General features: G+C 44.6%; 1 long non-coding RNA gene across 1 annotated transcript; it reads right to left on the bottom strand.

Moving 5' to 3' along the window:
- Positions 1–12,667: 12,667 nt before the first annotated feature.
- On the bottom strand, positions 12,668–18,494 carry LOC128112418 (uncharacterized). Its single transcript, XR_008218985.1, has 3 exons — positions 18,058–18,494; positions 15,233–15,543; positions 12,668–13,291 (listed from the first exon to the last, which is right to left on the bottom strand). It is a non-coding gene; the product is annotated as an uncharacterized LOC128112418 (long non-coding RNA).

Here is an 18,494-nt window from a genome sequence, read left to right as displayed (position 1 = left end):
CTGAGCCATTCTCCAGCCCAATTTATTTTTTTATTTTTTTATTTTTCAAGACAGGGTTTCTCTGTGTAGCTTTGTGCCTTTCCTGGATCTCTCTCTGTAGACCAGGCTGGCCTCGAACTCACAAAGATCCACCTGCCTCTGCCTCCCAAGTGCTGGGATTAAAGACATGCACCACCACTACCCAGTTTAAAATATTTTTAAGGCTCAGTGGTGGTGGTCCATGCCTATAATTCCAACAATTGAGAGGCAGATGCAAGCAGGTCTCTGTGAGTTCGAGACCAGCCTGGTCCATACAGCAAGTTCTAGAACAGCCAGGAGTGTTACACAGGGAGACCCTGTCTCAAAAAACAAACAACCAAATGTTTGCATAAAAGTTTTTCAAGATGGGGGAGTTCTAGGGGCTAGCCACCACGATAGGAAAAGTTTCTCACAATATATAGGCAAAATAAACTACTTTTGAGTAAAAAGGAAATTTAATTCCAAGAATTGGTCACAGAGATGTGAAGAATCTGAAAGAGGTGACTGGAAAGATGGTTTGGCAATTAAGAACCTTGTTGCTGTTGCAAAGGATTCAGGTTCAGTTTCCAGCACCCACATGGTGGCTCCAGGGGGCCTGAGGTCTTCTGATTGCCTCTGGCACCAGGCACACAGGATATATATATATATGCATTGTGCATATATATGTATATGCACACACATATGCAGGCAAAATCTTGTGCACATAAAATAATCTTTAAAAAAAGTATTCAAGGGGCTGGAGAGATGGCTCAGTGGGTAAGAACACTGATTGCTCTTCCAGAGGACCCAGGTTCAATTCCCAGCACCCACCTGGCAGCTAACTGTCTCTAACTCCAAGATCTGACACCCTCACACAGACAGACACACATGCAGGGAAAATATTAACGCAAATAAAAAAAAAGTGTATTCAAAAGAACAAAGTGGGGGAAGTGACGATGTAACCCAGCTGGTGGAGTGCTTGACTACTATAGATGAGGCATCAGGTTCTATCCCCAGTACTGAATAAACCAGAAGTGGTGATACATGCCTTTAACCTGAACAATCAGGAGCTGAAAGGAGGAAGATCAGAAGTTCAAGGTCATTCTTGGCTACATATTGAGTTTGAGACTATCCTGGAACACATGAGATCCTGCCTCAAAAGTCATATCAGGCCAGCAGTGGTGGCACACGCCTTTAATCCCAGCACTTGGGAGGCAGAGGCAGGCGGATCTCTGTGCGTTCGAGGCCAGCCTGGTCTACAGAGCAAATTCCAGGATAGGCTCCAAAAGCTACGCAGAGAAACCCTGTCTCAGAAAACAAACAAACAAACAAGAAAACCAACCAAACCAAACAAAACAAAAAGCATCAATTGGGCTGGAGAGATGGCTCAGCAGTTAAGAGCGCTTGCTGCTCTTGCAGAAGACCTGGGTTCAGTTCCCAACACCCACATGGCAGCTCTCAACTGTCTCTAACTCCGGTTCAAGCGAATCCAACACCCATATACAGACATACATGCAGGGAAAACAAATGCACATAAAAAATTAAAATAAAATTTAAAAAACCCATCAGGGAAATGTAAAAGCATAAAGTAGATGTGGAGGTAACTGTTGTGGGGTATTCACCAGCGAAGTCTGCTCTGACAGGGGTTTAAGCCATTAAGAAGTCTTTATTAGCTGGCCAGCAACTATACCTCACTGCAGCCCCAAGCCTTTCTCAGGGTGAGATTTTAAGCCCCAAAACCATATCCTGGGTCGACACACTTAGATTAACAAGAAAAGTTAGCCAAAAGTATAATTATAGAAGCCAAAAAAAGCCAAGTTAGAATATTTAGAGACTTTCCCAGAACTCTGGACTTTGATGGATGAGGTCTTTGTTTTCATTTTTGGCAAGTGGTGCTGTCTACATGCTGAATTTTATGGGCTGAATGGTACTTCCATCATGGAGTCAGTTGTGCTAAGGTCTGGGGCCTGTTACAGTAACCTCTTCAAATGAGCAACTTGAGTAAACAACCATGGGGCAGGTGCCGAGACCCCTGGGGAGTGCCTGGGGGAGTGCCTGGTCCTCACAACGGGTGTGTGTGTGTGTGTGTGTGTGTGTGTGTGTGTGTGTGTGTGTGTTCCAGATGAGAGGCTGTCACTGGTGGTTGTCACTGCACCATCACCACAGAAAACAAGAAGAGATGCCCTGTTTCTCTCTTCCCACCTTCTACTCTTTCCTTAGCATTAGCAGACAGACCCCGAAAGGCAATGGGATGATGGCAGGGACATCTTGGAATTTGCAGCTGTGGGTTCTTTCCCAGTCATCCAGTGCCAAGTTGAGAAAGCTGGACTTGGCCTGCATGGATAGGTAAATAAGGACATAGCCATAACTGAAAGGTCTACGGAGGTGAGCTTGCCTCTGCTCTGCTGGAAACAGGCTAGGCACAGTTCCTTCTGGACCTGGGAGAAACCTTAGAAGTTCTGGGCTTTCTCCCAAGAATACTGAAAGCTGTCATCGTCCCTGAACTGTCTGGCAGCTTGGTGCTTACTGAGCTTCTGGATTTCTGGTTCCTAGTGCTGTAGCCATCCAGACATGCCAGGGGAAGAAAAGATCTGGGGTCAGCTAATTTTTTCTTGGCCTCTCTGAGATTGGCAGGCTACAGGCCAAGAGTTAATGCTTCACAGCTGTTGCAAGGACACTCAGGACAGCGAGGTTACATTTCTCAGAGAGGTCAGCCCAAGGGGACAAACTAGTAGTGCCCCCCCCCCCCACTGTTCTTCTAGATGTTGGCTGGCAAAGAAGATGGGGTAGCTGTGAAGCTAAGCAAACAACTGACCTCTAACCACATGCCGTCTCCACAAGTGGCGTGTTTCCCTACACCTAGCAACAACCTAGTTTTGCCTAATTCCATTCAAGGCAAACTCTTTCTTTCAAGTGAATTTTTAGGGAGAATCCCCTATTTAGCATCTTATGTCTATACATAATTGGGTATGCATATGATTTAAATCAGATGCATTTTTGAGAAGGGACATGCACAATCTAATTTATCAATCAAAATAAAGAACCACCTCCATTATGCCCCTTAGTAATAAGGAACCCCATAAAAGAAGGCCTTGAACAATAATTAGGGCCTCCTGAGTACTCTTACTTAGGTTGCTCACTGTCAGTCTTGATAGTGTCTCCTCTTTAGTTAGTAGGATCAACTTGCTCCAAATAAAGTTATCTTGCTGCTTTTGAAAATCTGTGTGAATGCTCCTTTCCAGTTCTTTCGATAAGAGGCCAAGAACCTGGAAAGAGTTGGTGCAGATCCCAGGCAGGGTAACAGGATTGGCTTCTCACAGACAGAAGGAAGCAGCTTGAATGGCTATCACCAAACAGATGCTAAGCAACAGGAGTGATCAGACCCGAGGTGACATCAAGGCAAAGAAAAGAATTTGCCGGACAGCAGCAGGACTCCCTGCAAAACAGCTTCACAGCCTCCACCTTGCCCCCAGGAACAATGCAGCTGGCGTGGAGAACAGGCCAGTGGGAAAGCTATAGCCCTGGCCATACAGAAATTTCACCCACAGAGTAAATGGCGTGAGCACATAGCGCGGTACCCTGGTGGGTACTGTAGTTTCACTTACTCAGGAGGCTGAGGTGGGAGGGTCATTTGAGACCTGTTCAAGACCAACCTGGTGAACATTAGAGACCCTATCTGAAAAAACAAATGGGATAGGTGTCAGGTCCAAAGGAATCTACTTCTACTGTTGTCTTATTGGCTTGTGTGTGTGTGTGCGCGCGCGCGTGTGTGTGTGTGTGTGTGTGTGTGTGTGTGTGTGTGTGTGTGTGTGTGTCTTTGGTGGTTTTGCCTGCATGCCATGTCTACATATCATTTGTGTGCCTGGTCTCCAAGGAGGCCAGGAGGGGGGCATCAGATCCCCTGGAACTGGAGTTACAGCAGTTTTGAGATGTCATGTGGCTCTGGGGACTGAACCCTGGTCCTTTGGAAGAGCAGCCTGCGCTCAGGTAACATTGCAGAAGAGGGGAGTGGAAAGGATGTAAGAGCTGGAGGATGAGGAAGAGAGCTGTGAAATGTTGCATGGCGTGATCCTCACATGCATGCACTCCGCATCTCTAGTGCCCTGCACAAGATCATGTGGACAAGATCGGAAAGAGTCACAATAGACAGCCCTAACTGGCCTCGTTGGGGTTGTAAACAGAAGACATGAAGTGAGGAGAAGATGTACTGGGGAATGTAGAGTGGGCACAAGGTCCTCGTGGTGTTCACAGCTAAGCACTAGGGAAACCAGGAATGTGAACAGCCAGCCTTGTCTCCTCAGTGGAGGGGCTGTATCCTTGTTTCTGCCCGGAAAGTTTTGACTGGATGTAGTAACAGCCTGGTGATCTGTGCTGTCTGTAGGGCCAGGCCACATCTGAATCCCCCAGACGGTTATCTCAGACTCTTACTCCCTAGACCTTTATCCTGAGCATCGTTTCTCAGTCAGTCTCCATTCTTATGGGAGAGGTCACATTCACTTTGCAAAAGTTTTGATGTAGTCATGTCTTCATCTTTATTATGCTAATTTCACCAGAAAACTTTTTTTCCAAAGTTGTACTGTATTTAAATATGTCAAAAATGGCCGGGCGGTGGTGGCGCACGCCTTTAATCCCAGCACTCGGGAGGCAGAGCCAGGCGGATCTCTGTGAGTTCGAGGCCAGCCTGGGCTACCAAGTGAGTTCCAGGAAAGGCGCAAAGCTACACAGAGAAACCCTGTCTCGAAAAACCAAAAAAAAAAAAAAAAAAAAAAAAAAAAATATGTCAAAAATGAACTCCCTGGCACTGACTCTAGACATTTGAACCAACACCAGCTAACTAACTTCCTGTTGACCCGGATTTCCTTTCTGCCTCACACAAATCATTGCTCTGCCAACTGTGGCATTTGCAGAGACCTTCACAGGGAAGTGTATGGAAATACTGAAAAGGGAGTTGGGTGCGGTTATGATCAATGTATACATGAATGAAATTATCAAAGAATATTTTTAAGAGGAGGCTGATGAAATGGCTCAGTGTTTTAAGATTTTATATTGCTCTTCCAGTGCTTAAAATTGTTACTGCTCTTGTAGAGAACCCAAGTTCAATTCCCAGCATCACATTGGACAACTCAAAACACTGTAACTCCATCTCTAGGACAGTCCTTCATGTCTAACTTCTTAGGGCATCTACATTTACATACCAGAACACAGACTGTTGCTAAAATTCCTTCCTAGGAGCCAGGCAAGGTAGCACATGCCTTTAATCCCAGCACTCGGAAGCAGAGGCAGGTGGATCTCTGTGAGTTCGAGGCCAGCCTGGTCTACAAGGTAAATTTCAGGACAGCCAGGGCTATGCTACTCTTAGAAACTCTCAGACAAAAAAAAAAAAAAAAGAAAGAAAGAAAGAAAATCCTTCCTAGGAGCAGACATAAGCCATACTTAACTATCCTAAGACCCAATGACAAACCAAGGTATAATTCCATTGAAGTTCACTCTGGAGAACCAATAAGTTTAAGTTTATTGGGCTTCCTTACAGAGCATAGTTGAGGGGTTTCTAGGGGTGCTGACCCTCCTCCCCCAACTTGCCACACCTGAAAAGCCTTAATCAGCAGGTATGAAGGCTTCCCCATAGCCACATATATGGCGCTCCCCTCTAGTCTTCCCTGACACATACATATTATATATTTATATTATACATACTATATTATGTATAGTTCACACACACACACACACACACACACACACACACACACACACACACACATACATATGTATTCTAGCCCCTTCCCCAGGCCATGTACAGAGTTGCTGACTGGTAGGGAGAGGTTGGATTTGGGGAGGCTGTGGGGAGTGTAAACTGTCAAACCCAGCTTGGATGATCATTTGCAGGTGGGGAAGGAGAAGTGAATGAGTCAAGATGGCAGTTTCATGGTTCAGAGGACAGTCATAACAACGCAGACACGCAAACATTCACATAATCGATGGGCATGGTGGCATATGCCTTTATCCTAGCACTCAGGAGTCAGAGATAATCAGCTCTTCGTGAGTTCTAGGCTAGCCAGAGCTACATAGTAAAACCCTGTCTCAAAATAAGCAAGCAGAGCCGGGTGGTGGTGGTGGTGGTGGTGGTGGTGGTGGTGGCGGCGGCGGCGGCGGCGGCGGCGGCGGTGGCGCACGCCTTTAATCCCAGCACTCACGCCTTTAATCCCAGCACTCGGGAGGCAGAGGCAGGCGCATCTCTGTGAGTTCAAGACCAGCCTGGTCTACAGAGTGAGTTCCAGGAAAGGCGCAAAGCTACACAGAGAAACCCTGTCTCAAAAAACCAAAAAAAAAAAAAAAAAAAAAATCAAGGAGGCAGGCAACAGCCAAAGGTCCAACTAACTAATAAACCAAATAAAAATACCCAGGCACACATAATTAAAAATAAAATTAAAGTAAAACGGAAATGTGCTTTAGAGCTGGATGCCGTGGTGCCCACTACTAAATGGTTCTTAGTCACCTGGAAGGATGAGGCAGAAGGATGTCTGGAGTTTGAGAACAGCCTGGGCAATATATCAAAAGCCAAACATTTAAAAAAAATAGAGGAGGAGGAGATGGTGAACCAGTGAGATGTATGTGGTGGAAGAAAAGAACAGACATAACACAAAATTGTCCTCTGACCTCTATCACCTATAAATGCTGTCCATGTCATGTGGACATGGCCCTCACTGAAGGGTTAATGACCTACAAACCTCAGGTGGATTAAGAACTGGACAGGAAAGTGGACTTGGCAAATAACACCTGTGGAAGCATCTGATGAGGAGACCCACACACCACACATCACACACACCACACACACCACACACACCACACACACCACACACACCACACACACCACACGCACTAGCATCTACCACCTCCAGACTGCAGGGGATCTGGGGTCTGCAGGTGGACTCTTCCCAAAGTCACCCCCTGTGCCCTCCTGTAAAACCCCAAGATCACACACCATGTGTATAGTCTCCACTTCTGTGGAAAGACTGTGGCCCTTCAGTTGCTCTGATTAAAGAACAATTATGTTTCTGAAGATACCTGTATGTTTTATTTCTATATCACCTCCTTCAAACCTAATATAACACTCACCATACACATAAAGAGATTAAATAAAAATATGATACTATTTAAAGAATTTAGTAAAAGTTGAAGTAATTAAAAAAATTATTTTCACCAGGTGGTGGTGGCATGTGCCTTTGATGCCAGCACTTAGGAGGCAGAGGCAGGCAGATCTCTGTGAGTTCGAGGCCAGCCTGGTCTACAGAATGAGTTCCAGAACAGGCTCCAAAGCTACATAGAGAAACCTTGTCTCGAAAAAAACAAAAACAAACAAACAAACAAAAAACCCAAAAACAAACAAGAAAAAAAAAACCCCAAAAACCAAAAAAACCTAAAATTTCCACCTAATTAGGAAATCTAAAAGAAATGGATAATTTTCTTCATATATCCTACCTACCAAAGTTAAGTCAAGATCATATAAGCAATTCAAACAGACTGATAACCCCCAGTGAAATAAATATAGTAATTAAAAGTCTGTTACCCGACCCCCAAAAAAAAGCCAGAGCCAAATAGTTTTTGGGCAGAATTCTGCCAGACTTTCAAAGAAGAGTTAACTTCAATATTCCTCAAATGATTCCACAAAATATAAACAAAAGGACTATTTCCCTATTCATTTCACAAGGCAAAGTTACTCTTAATGCCTAAACCACGTAAAGCCCCAACAAAGAAACAGAATAACAGAATAATTTCCTTTATGAACTTAGATGCAAAAATTCTCAATCTAAGCCAGGCGGTGGTGGCTCACGCCTTTAATCCCAGCACTCGGGAGGCAGAGCCAGGAGGATCTCTGTGAGTTCGAGGCCAGCCTGGGCTACCAAGTGAGTTCCAGGAAAGGCGCAAAGCTACACAGAGCAACCCTGTCTCGAAAAACCAAAAAAAAAAAAAAATTCTCAATCTAGTACTTGCAAACAGAATCCAAGAACACATCAAAAAGATTGTCTTCTACGTAGGCTTCATCCCAATGATTCAGTGAGGTTCAACATACATAAACTGATAAATGTAATCTACCATGTAAACAGACTGAAAGACTTGTATGATAAAAACTTTAAGACATTGAACAAAGAAATTGAAGAAGATATCAGAAGATGGAAAGATCTCCCAGGCTCATGGGTCAGTAGAATTAATGCAGTAAAAATGGCCATGATACCAAAAGCAATCTACAAATTTAATGCAATTCTCATGAAAATTCTAACACGATTCCTCACAAAACTTGAAAGGACAATTTTCATCTTCATATGGAACCACACACACCCCACACAAAAATGCAGGAGAGTTAAAACAATCCTGAATGGTAAAGGAACTGCTGAAAGTATCAACATTTCTAATCTCAAATTGTACTTCAGAGCTATAGCAATAAAAAACAGCATGGTATTGGCACATGAACAGATATATTGATCTGTGAAATCAAATTGAAGATCCATGAAAAAGTTCATACACCTATGGCCATCTGATTTTTTATAAAGAAGCCAGAAATGCACACTGGAAAAAAGACAGCATCTTCAACAAATGGTGCTGGTCAGATTGAACAACTGTGTATAGAAGAATGTAACTAGATCCATACCTAGCACCCTGAAAAAAACCTCAACTCCAAATGGATCAAAGACCTCAACCTAAGGCCAGAATCTGAATGAAGAAAAAGTGAGGAATATTCTTTAACTCGTTGGCACAGGAAAAGACTTCCTGAACAAGTCATCAATAGCACAGGCATTATGAACAACAATTTAAAAATGGGACCTCATGAAGCTGAAAATCTACTGTATGGCAAAAGGACACCATCATTTAGGAAAAGCATTAGGCTACAGAATGGGAAAATATTTTTACCAACTACACATTTGATAGAGGGCTAATATCCAAAATATGTAAAGACCTAAAAACAAACAAACAAACAAACCTAGACATTAAGTAAATAAGTAACCTAATTAAAAATGGGGTACAGATCTAAACAGAGAATCCTCAAAAGAGGAAACTCAAGTGACTGAGAAACACTTATAGAAATGTTCAACATTCTTAGTCAGGAGGGAAATACAAATCAAAACTACTTTGAAATTTCCTCCTACACTAGTCAGAATGGCCAAGATCAATAAAACAAATGACAGCTCATGCTGGCAAGGATGTGGGGTAAATAGAACACTCCTCCACTGCTGGTGGGAGTGCAAACTTGTACAGTCACTGTGGAAATCAGTGTGGCTGTTCCTCAGGAAGCTGAGAATAGATCTACCTCAAGATCTAGGTATACCACTCTTGGGGATCTACCCAAAAGACTCTACATCCTACTACAGAGACACTTGCTCATCCTTGCTCATTTTGGCTCTATTCATAATAACCAGAAACTGGAGACAGCCTAGATGTCTGCCAGTGGATGAACGGACCTAAAAAATGTGGTACATTTACACAGTGGAATATTAATCAGCCATTAAAAAATGAAATCATCTCCCATTTGGGGGATGAGAACATGAGGGAATGGGATGGTTGAGCTGGGGGATGGACAGAGTGGGAGAGCAATGAAAGAGATATCTTGATAGAGGGAGACATTATGGAGCTAGGGAGAAACCTGGTGCTAGGAAAATTCCCAGGAATCCACAAGGATGATCCCAACTTAGACCACAAGCAGATGCAGAGATCCACAGCCAAACACCAGGCCAAGCTCCGGGAGTCCAGCTGAATAGAGGAAAGAGGGATTATATGAGCAAGGGGATCAAGATCATGATGGGAAATCTACAGAGACAACTGAACCAAGTTCGTGGGAACTCATGAACTCTAGACTAACAGCTGTGGAGCCTCCACGGGACTGGACTAGGCCCTCTGCATAAGTAAGACAGTTGTGTAGCTTGGTCTGTTTGGGGGGGCCCTGGCAGTAGGATCAGGATCTATTCCTAGTCCATGAGCTGGCTTTTTGGATCCCATTACCTATGGTGGGACACCTTGCTCAGCCTTGATGCAGGGGGGAGGGGCTTGGTCCTGCCTCAACTGAATGTACCAGGCTCTGCTGACTCCCCATGGGAGACCTTACCCTTTAGGAAGAGGGGATGGAGGGGGTGGAGAGTCGGGAGGGAAGGCTTGGGGGAGCAGGAGGAGGAATGAGAGGGGGAACCTGTGGTTGGTATGTAAAATGAATAAAAAAATTTCTTAAATAAAAAAATGAAATTTGCAGGCAAACGGATAAAACTAGAAAAAAACAAATCCCAAGTGAGGTAACTCACTCAGAAAGACAAATATGGTGTGTGCTCACTTTTATGTGGATGTTAGCTCTTATGTAAGACGAAAGTTGGTAAAGTGGTAAGCAAGTTACAATCCACAGAACCACAGAGGTTAGGTAGAGGGTAAGGGACTAGGGGGAAGAGACGGATCTTTCCAGAAAGGGGAAAAAGAATAGATACGTATGGATGGGTGGGGTCAGGTGGGGACTAGCAAACAGGGAGCTGGAGGGAAGAGGGTACAGGGAGGGACAGCTAAAGCTGAGGGCCATTTGAAGGGTCATATGGGAACCTAATACAGCAGAAGCTTCCTATATATTTAAGGTGATCTAAATGAAACAGCCACATAAAAGAAGAGACAGAGCCCCTACTGCACATCTCTCCTCACGAAGTACTGGGGATGGGTTACATAAAATCGAGACGTTGGTGGAAACCCCCAACAACCCTGTTATTGCTAAGGCTACTGTTCACTCTCCACAGACTGACGGTGAGGCCCTGTCACTGAAGACAACACCTACACGGCTCACCATACACGGCAAAGTAGAGCTGGTGCCTCCCCAGAGCCTTCGTCTCTGTGGACCAGTATTCGTAGTACTGTAAGGTAGTCTGCATGCTACCAAAGGTAAACACCAACCCAGCTACAAATGCTTCAATCTACAAAAGTGACCCGCCTGCAAAATATGCTGGTTCAATAATGTCAGGAAGCCTGTGGGGGTAACTGAAGGGAGCATGGCAAACATGGCTCTGGCAGGCCTTGCCCTTCTCCCCCATGCCCTCTGCCTTGCTAAAAACAGTTAGATTACATTCCTAAAGCTAGCCACCAATGTCTATTCCCTTATTTGGCCACTACCTCCTCCTCAGGCTGTCTACCAAAGTCCAGCTATCAAAGTATTGAAGTCCAGCAATCCAAAGTCCCTTTTTGGCTACCTAATTAAATGCTCAATTTAAATTAAACACCTCATCCTAACATGGGGTTTCCCTTTTTACATTTATAAACTGTCCTTTGTCTGTTGGCCATGTCTGTCTCCTCTGTATCCAGAGGCAGTCCTTTGTCCCCCCAGGACAAATACCCCTGCCCCATCTCCCTTGTTCCCACCCCCTTCTCCCTCACCCTCTGTCTCCTGTCTTTGTCTCTTATTCCCAGCATTTTGTCCCTCTGGGGCAAATAAATCACCTTTGTGCTGAGAACTTGGTCTTGGGATGTTCTGAGCTGATACCAGTTCCTACAGTAACCAACCAATGTCTGATGTGAGTTAAGGCCCACTCCATGAGATGGAACCCATACCTGACACCACTTGAGTGGCCAAGAACCTGAGACTAGATAGTTCAGGGACTAGTGAAAAAAATAAGTACTACTGTTCTGCTAAAGGAACATAGCAATAAAATGACTCCTAACAACTTCCTGCTACACTCAGAGATGCCTTGCTCAGCCCTCATCAGAGAAGCTTCCTTCTGCAGGAGATGGAAACAAATACAGAGACCCACAACTGGACAATGTGCCGAGAGTGAGAGACCTTGGAACACTCAGTCCTAAATGGGACGTCTCCATCAAAACCCTCCCCTCAGGGCTCAGGGAAGTCTGGAAGAGGAAGCAGAAAGAGTTAAGAGCCAGAGGAGATAGTGGACACTAAGGAATCAAGGCCTTCTAGACATAGCAGGGCTGGTATACATATGAACTCACAGACTGAGGCAGCATGCACAGGGCCTGCATGGGTCTGCACCAGATGGGGTCCTACAGCTGAGAGAAGTGGACACATGCCCCCATCCCTAATCCATGAGCTATCTCCAATTGATAGCCACTTGCAAATGAAAAAGTAGTTTTCTTCCAGGGAGGAAACAAACCACTCTTAAGGGTAGGCCCCATGTGCAGCAGTAGATGGCCAACAGATAATGAGCTCGTGGGTGTCTTTGGAGGTTCTTTGTCTTATAATGTTAAATCAAGGCATTAAAAAAAACAACTTTATAGGTATTTTGCATATACGTTATGGCTTCTAGTTTGGGGTTTTCATGGAATTCCTGTGTGTGTGTGTGTGAACATGTGTGCGTTTGTGTGTGTGTGTGTGTGTGTGTGTGTGTGTGTGTGTGAACACATATGTCTCTGTGTTTATAAGCATTTCTTGTGCTTTTTTTTTCCCCCTCTTTTTCTTGTTTGGTTGTTTTTTCATACTCTGATTTGTTTGATTTTAATTTCTCTTACTTTATTATTATTTCTCAGATGCTTGTTTGTTTTCTAAGGAGAAACAGAAAGGGTGTGGATCCAAACGGGAGGGGAAGAGGGAGGAAGTGGGAGGAGTAGGGGGAGGGGAATCCATGATCAGAACATATTGTATGGAAAAAACTATTGTCTTTTTTTTTCATTTTAATTAATTTATTTATTTTTCTATTATCAGCTTGATACAGTACAAATTCTTATCCTAATAGTGAAATGTTTCATTGAGGCTTGCCCAGTAATTGAGTAAAACCAAAACTTATTATAAGCCACAGTCATCCTAGGGTCCCCCCTGCTATACAGCTCCCCCAGTTCTGTGGGTTGCAGTCTGATTGTTCTTTGCTTTATATCTAGTATCCAATTATGAGTGAGTATATACCATGTTTGTCTTTCTGAATCTGGGTTACCTCACTCAGGATGATTTTTTTCTAGTTCTTTCCATTTGCCTGCAAATTTCATGCTGTCATTGTTTTTGTCTGCTGAGTAGTACTCCATTGTGTATATGTACCACATTTTCTTAATCCATTTTCAGTTGACGGCCACCTTTGTCCAAACCTGCCAAGACCACCCATGCACCAACGTTTCACAACATTAACACAAGGCCCCTTCTCTCTATGTAGTCCTGGATGTCCTGGAGCTCTCTTTGTAGAATAGTCTGGCTGAATTCACAGAGATGCCTCTGCCTCCCAAGTGTTGAGATTAAAGGTGTGTGCCACCATGCCTGGCCAAGGCATTCCTTTCGTAAGGTCCATGGATGAAAGAATGGGTCAGGACACACTCTAGGGGAATCTTTCTGTTGTCTCCCCATCTGTAAAACAAAAGGAGATATATTGGAACTTCTTTCTCTCCAGCACGTCCTCTGGAGATACTTTGATGTGGAGGGGGCATGTGAGGACAGGGAGCTGTCATCTTCCAGACAGTCCAGCTGATGAAGACCCTGACTGTTCCTACCACCCCGTGCCTTCCCTCAGAGTTCACATGACAGCATTCTACCTCTTTTTTGTTTGTTTTTGTTTTTGGAGACAGGGTTTCTCTGTGTAGCCCTGGCTGTCCTGGAGCTCATTCTGTAGACCAGGCTGGTCTTGAACTCAGAGCTCCTCCTGCCTCTGCCTCCTGAGTGAAGGGATTAAATGCATGCACCACCACACGAGGTGAGAGCATTCTGCTTCTATTCTTGAGAACTCTAAGGAAGAGCAAGGACAAGCTTCCAGGAGACAGGTGGGTTTTAGAGAAACAGCTACTGGCCCTCAGGTGTACCAGCAGCCAATGAAGCTTTCCTATACAGACACAGAACTTTTCCTAGCTCAGTCATAGTGGCCTCTGTTTAAATTTGAGACACTTCCCACCTTGAACTCAAGGCAAGTGTGGCATCTGTAGTAGAATGTTATTTTAAGGTGTGTTACTTTTGCTTATGCTGCATTTGTTTAACTCTGTGAAGCTGTGTTACTGTGCCTGTCTAAAACAACTGATGGTCTAATAAAGAACTGAATGGCCAATAGCAAGGCAGGACAAAGGATAGTTGGGGCTGGCAGGCAGAGAGAATATAGAGAAGGAGAAATCTGGGAGGAAAAAGAAGTAGCCAGAGAAGGAGGAGGACTCCAGGGGCCAGCCACCCAGCTACACAGCAAGCCACGGAGTAAAAGTAACATTTTCAGAAGTAAGAGAATGGGAAAAGCCCAGAGGCAAAAGGTAGATGGAATTATTTAAAGTTAAGGAAAGCAGGCTAGAAATAATAAGCCTCCATGTATGAATTTATTTGGGAGCTGGGTGGCGGGCCCTCCAAAAGAGCAAATATATACAACAACAGGTATCTCTTCCTTTTCTCCAAATGGGAAAACTTAAGACTGCTTCGGGTTTGGCCTATGTGCTTGACTAGCTCAAGAAACAAAGCTGAGCAAATCTTCCCTTCACCGTGTCAATCTATAGTCAGGTGCCTACACTTTAGCTATTCATGGGTCAAGACCATGAGGATGGGAAGTAATTGAGCTGATGACCAACTGTCCCCAATCTGTCTTCCCTCACCCTTCTGCCCTGAGGAGACTATTGGTTCCTTGGGATCCAGTTGGCTGTGTTTCTTGGCTTAGGAGTGGCAGGCTTAGTTCTCACAGGTGGAATCTCTGTCCAGCCATCTAGCTGGCTGAGATAGAAATGTGCTGCTCTGCAGAAGCCAAATACTCTATTCTGCTTACTCCCGTGGAAGCTGGGTTTGATTGGGGATCCAGACTGTGCTAGACATTGTTGGAGTGTTCCCTCATTTGGATGGGGCCCTTGGAATGCAGGACTGTCAAGGCCACTTTGATGTCCTCAGGAATTTTCAGTACGGTATATGTAGGGATCTTCTCAAGTTCCAGATGAGAACAACCTCCCAAGAAACATAACAGGGTACTAGGTTTAGGTGGTCATCTAAATAATTGCTTAGCTGGTTCCATTGGCTAGACAAAGAATTGAATGTGACATGGAGGATCAAGCTGGGCCGGTTGGCAGATTGCCTTAAAGACTTTCCAGACTCCAGAGCATTAATTGGCTACTACATCCAGCGTTGTTCTGGAATGTCAGCTCTCCAAGAAAAGTCTTTACCTTGACTTCAAGGAAACGCCTCACCGTTCCAACAGCTATGAACTTACATTAAACCTATTGCTCGTCATGTCTGTGCCAAGACAGTCGTGCCAAATACAGTCTTCTCAAATGACCTTAAAAAATTAAGCTAATGGCGACTTGACGTCTCATGGAAGCCATTCCCGTCTCTGACCTGCCAGCAGGAGTTGATCCTGGCTGCGTGGGCCTCCATCTCATCCAGGAAACTTGGCAGGGAAGCATGTCTGTGCAGATTCTGTTGCCTCCTGCCCATCCTGTTCGTTCAGCAGGCACAGTCGTGCAACTAAGTTCCCAAGGAAGCAGGCTTCAAGTGCCTATCCATGTGTGTGGTGATGCCAGACACCAGCCCCATGGGGCACTTATTGTTGAAGGTGCTTGCTGAGCAAGCTTGAGGACCTGAGTTCAGATCTCCCGTCTCCACATTAAAAGGTGAAATGCAGTGGCGTGTCCCTGGAACCGCAGTGTCTGGGAGGGAAGAGACAAGAGGATCTGAGGAGTTGGTTGGCCAGGTGACCTAGCCAGTGAATGATCTCTAGGCTCTCAGAAATAAGATGGAGAACCACCGAGGAAGACAACGTTAGTCCTCCAGTACACGAGTGCATGTATACAAGTACGTGTGTGCACCCATATGACACACAACTGTCCGTACTTAGCAGGCCTGTTTTTTTTTTTTCTTTCTTGGAGCTGAGGACTGAACCCAGGGCCTTGCGCTTGCTAGGCAAGTGCTCTACCACTGAGCTAAATCCCCAGCCCCTTAGCCGGCCTTTCTATACAACAGATGTTGTTGGTTGTTTTTTACTCTTTGGCTTTTTGAGGGCCCACTATCCAGCTCCCCCAAAAAATCACACATGGAGGCTTATTTCTTATAAATGCCCAGCCATACCTTGGCTTATTTCTAGCCAGCTTTTCTTAAATTATCCCATCTACCTTTTTTTTTTTTTTTTGGTTTTTCGAGACAGGGTTTCTCTGTGTAGCTTTGCGCCTTTCCTGGAACTCGCTTTGGAGACCAGGCTGGCCTCGAACTCACAGAGATCCTCCTGGCTCTGCCTCCCGAGTGCTGGGATTAAAGGCGTGCGCCACCACAGCCCGGCTTCCCATCTACCTTTTGCCTTTAGGTTTTTTCCTTTTTTTACTTCTGTAATCTTCCACTCTCACTCCGTGACTGGCTGTGTGGCTGGATGGCTGGCCCCTTTTCTTGTTCCTTAATCTCTCTTGCTTCCTGATCCCTCTTTTTCTCCTTCTATTTATTCTCTCTGCCTGCCAGCCCCTCCTATCCTTCCTCATGCCTCGCTATTGGCCATTCAGCTCTTTAGTAGACCAATCAGGTGTTTCAGAGAGGCACAGTAACAGCTTCACAGACTTAAACAAATGCAACATAAAAGAATGCAAGACATCTTTGCATCATTAAAACAAATGTTCCACAGGATAAACAAATGTAACACATCTTAAAATAATATCTACAGCAACAGACATGACAGCAGGTACTTTCCATTTGTTATTTCAACTGTTTCTAGAATCTGAGATTAGTGACACACAGCTTTCATCCCAGCCCTTAGGCAGTAGAGGCAGGTGGATTTCTATGGGTTCAAGGCCAGCCTGATCTACATAACAAGTTCTAGGCCAGCCAAGTCTACATTGTATAAGACTCTGTCTTAAGAAACAAAAAGTCAATAGTTTCTACTACCTAGCTGCCAGAGGAGAATGATCCTTCTTATCTCATGTCATTGTTTCTGCCAGGTCGAAGAGGACACAGACTGTATTTTAAAAAATTGTCATGTGGCCAGGTGGTGATGGTGCACACCTTTAACCCCAACACTCGGGAGGCAGAGGCAGGTGGATCTCTGTGAGTTCAAGGCCGACTTGGTCTACAAAGTGATTTCCAGGACACCCAGGATTGTTATATAGAGAAAACTTGTCTTGGAAAACCAAAAAGCAAACAAAAATAAAAAAATCTGTTATGTATGTGTGCTCATGTACACACACATTTGAATGCATGTATGTATTTGTGTGTACATGTGAGTGTTTGGAGGGCTCTTGTGCCATGGGTTACTTCCATCTTGGGTTTCTTGGGATGGATCAAACTCTGGTAGTTGGGTTTGTGGGGCAAACACTGAGTCATCTCACCAGCCTACTAGATATGTATGTATGTATGTGTGTGTGTGTGTGTGTGTGTGTGTGTGTGTGTGTGTGTATGTGTGCGTGTATGTATGTATGTATGTGTGTATGTATGTATGTGTGTGTATGTATGTATGTATGTATGTATGTGTATGTATGTCATGAGAATGCATGGAGGCCAGTAGAAGGCATCTGGTGTCCGCCTCTGTCACTCTCTTCCTAGTCATTTTAGGTGGAGTCTATCTTTGAATCTGGCACTCCCATTTCCCCAGTTAGGCCAGCAGCCAACAAGTCCCAGCAATCCTCCTGTTTCTGCCCCCTTAGAATTGGGGTCATGAGGGCTGGAGAGATGGCTCAGCAGTTAAGAATTCTGTCTGCTCTTCCAAAGGTCCTGAGTTCAATTCCCAGCAACCACATGATGGCTCACAACCATCTGTAATGAGATCTGGTGCCCTCTTCTGGCCTGCAGGCAGAACAGTGTATACATAATAAATAAATAAATCTTAAAAAAAAAAAAAAAAAGAATTGGGGTCATGAACATTCAAGGGATTCCTGGCTTGTCATGTATGTGATGAGATCCGAACTCTTGTCCTAACCCTGAGTTCAAAAAGCACTACTGCCTGGCAGTCTGTCTCTCTAGCACTTCCCATACCATGTTTTAGCAGGAACTGCAGGAAGCAACATTTCAGTGTGTTGCAGATCCAGTGTTTGCACCCAACCCATGCCCGTGTGGTCTTGTCCAGAAAGGAGGGCTTTTGGGGAAGCCATTGGAAGAATTTATGTTTCCTGAGCAGGAAGAGGAAAGCAGGTGTTCAGATAAGACACTCGGTTGGGTAATGGCTAGGTTAAAAAATTTCCACTTACGTTAGGCTGGGGTTCAGTTGGTAGAGTAGTTAGCCTGGGATACATGGGACTCTGGGTTCAGTCCCTGCATAGTGGTGCCAGCCTGTAATCTCAACATGGCAAAGGAGAATCAGGAGCTGAAGGTCATCTTCTGCTATATAATAAAGTTCAGTCCTAGTCTGGGATTCATGAGATCCTGCCATAAAAGAAAGAAGAGAAATTCCGTGAATTTACTTGGGGGGCACATCCCTTTGTTAACTTCAAGCCCATGCTAAATTTACACGAATGTTCCACGTGCTTACATTAGAGAACTTGGTGTCAAAAAATGAAGAAAAAGCCAGGTGTTGTGTTTGCTTATAATCTCAGCACTTGGGAGATGAAGACAGGAGGTTCTGAGTTCATTGCTAGCCTGTGCTACATAGTGAATTTGAGGTTATTCTGGAGCACATGAAATTCTG

This window comes from Peromyscus californicus, unplaced genomic scaffold, assembly GCF_007827085.1.
Source record: "Peromyscus californicus insignis strain IS unplaced genomic scaffold, ASM782708v3 Scaffold_17__1_contigs__length_78620276, whole genome shotgun sequence".
NCBI classification, from domain to species: domain Eukaryota; kingdom Metazoa; phylum Chordata; class Mammalia; order Rodentia; family Cricetidae; genus Peromyscus; species Peromyscus californicus.
This window is presented reverse-complemented; position numbering and strand designations above follow the sequence as displayed.